Genomic DNA, 2304 nt, shown 5'->3' on the forward strand with positions numbered 1-2304 from the left:
GGAGGGGCAGGGGCGCTGGTCGCAGGCCAGTCAGGAGGAAGCCCTGTCTGCCGTCTCTGAAACCCAGAGACTGTGGTTTCCACGGCGCTGCCTGTTCAGATGAAGAAGAAAAGATTCAGAGCAGAAACCGTGGCCTGCGGGCAGCCTTGGGCAGTCCATCCAGGATTGAGCCATGGTGTCCCCCAAACTGCAGACCACACCCGAGGAAGCCCTGGCAGGACCCTGCAGGTGCCCCGGCCCATCAACAGGCGGCCAGTCAGCCAGCAGGAGCGGGAGGCAGCCAGGGCCATGCCACGGAGAGGGGATCGGGGAGCGGGGACGAATGGACGGGGCACAGGAGCACGGCCCGGCCCCCCGCTGTCCACTCCAGACCCGAGTGTCTCATCGAGGTGGAGGGCTCCCGGAGCCGGGCCGTGCGTGATCCCCGACGCCCGCCACTTCACGCCCGTGCTCAGGGTGCCCTTTCCGAGCTCTGGACCACATTCCTGTCGCGGCATCGCCATCCCACACGGTCTTTGTGCTGATGGCACCGGCTCCGCTCTGAGGCGGCTCGGGATTCCTCCCTCCGGGCAGGCCTCCTTCCCACGCACGTCAACTCCCGGCCCACGGCTCCCTCCACACTCCTTCCTTACGCCCCACAATCTGCCTCTGACTCACAGCCCCTGATCCTTGCCCTGGGCCCGGAGCCCCACGTCTATGCTGGCTGTGCTGCTCCCCCAGCCGGGGCCGCCCAGTGCCCTGGTGCTGGGGTTCAGTCCCCTCCAGCGAGCACTGAGCCCTGTGTCAGCTGCGAGGCCCTGGCGTTCTCTGCATTTGCACCCTGTCTTCCCAGTGAGACTGCCAGCTCCCTGGCCTGTGGTTTTTTGTTTTGTTTTGTTTTTAAATATATTTTATTGATTTTTTTACAGAGAAGAAGGGAGAGGGATAGAGAGTTAGAAACATTGATGAGAGAGAAACATCGATCAGCTGCCTCCTGCACACTCCCTACTGGGGATGTGCCCGCAACCGAGGTACATGCCCTTGACCGGAATCGAACCTGGGACCCTTCAGTCCGCAGGCCGACGCTCTATCCACTGAGCCAAACCGGTTAGGGCTGGCCTGTGGTTTTCTGGCGGCATCGGCAAAGCCCAGCCTGTGCGTGGGTGGCGGTGGGATGGGGTACTGGCCCCATGAGGTCACAGAGCTCCCTCCTTCCCACACGCCAAGTCTATGCATCTGGGCTGAGCACCCCCCAAGGAGACAAAGGCACCCCAACGCGCACCCTCACGGCCAGGCCCAGGCCCACGTCCTCCTCGCTCGCCGTGCCTCCTGTGCCCCTGCCCGTGCCCGCTCCCCTCTCTCGGGCATGGCCCCTGCCTCCAGCTCCTGCTGGCTGACTGGCCTCCTGTTTCCCACGAGAATGTGGGGCCGAGACCACACTTCTTGTGTTTCTATGTGAGAGGCTCCGTCTCTGATCTGCAAACACAATTAGTATAAAGACAGTTGGAAGCACTTAATTGAAAAATACAAATGAGATTGATGACATTGTCCCAGCCACCAGTGGGTTCTGAAAGGTTTTATTTAAGTGGAATTCTATTTCCAGCGACTGGAAAAATTAATTCATGTCACACAATAGCCTCTGGGAGCCTCGGGCTGGGGCGGAAAGTAGGCCGCCCAGGACTGAGCCCGGCGGTCCCGCAGGGGCAGGGACGGAAACTCCAAGAAACGTCTTCATCCAAATGTCCTTTATCCTCGGGAAAAAGTGGTTTCATGGCAGACAAGCAGAGCTGCTGAGCCGTTCCTCGACTCCTTGGCTTGCACATTCATTGGAGGGACAGGCTGTGCTGGGCACAGAGCTGGGCACGTGCGGCTCAGGCTCCGTGAAGACCGGGCGCGTGCGGAGAGCGGCCGGGCTCAGGCTCCGTGAAGACCGGGCCCGTGCGGAGAGCGGGCCTGGTGGGAGGGGACCCACAGCTGGGACGGAGCCCGGACAGGACTGGGACGGAGCCGGCACTGGGAGAGCGGGCATCCGCTCCTTTCCTGGTGTGAGGTCCCAGGGTTGAAAGGTCGCGGGAACTCGAGGCTCCCACCCGCCGGACAAGTCACAGCCACCACGGAGCTCCGTGTCACTCTGGAGCCGCCCAGAGAATCGTGGTCCTCACGCACGTCCATCTCTGGGCAGAACCCTCTCCACTGGGCGCCTGGCATCCTCTCTGTTTCTCTAGCTCCAGCGCAGCTGCTCGGCCAGAAACTCAGAACCAGAAAACCTGCAGTCAGTGCCGCCAACGTCCCGCCCGGGCAGCGTCCTCAAGGCCCCGCGAGACC

This window comes from Myotis brandtii, unplaced genomic scaffold, assembly GCF_000412655.1.
Source record: "Myotis brandtii unplaced genomic scaffold, ASM41265v1 scaffold1077, whole genome shotgun sequence".
In the NCBI taxonomy this organism is placed as follows: Eukaryota; Metazoa; Chordata; class Mammalia; order Chiroptera; family Vespertilionidae; genus Myotis; species Myotis brandtii.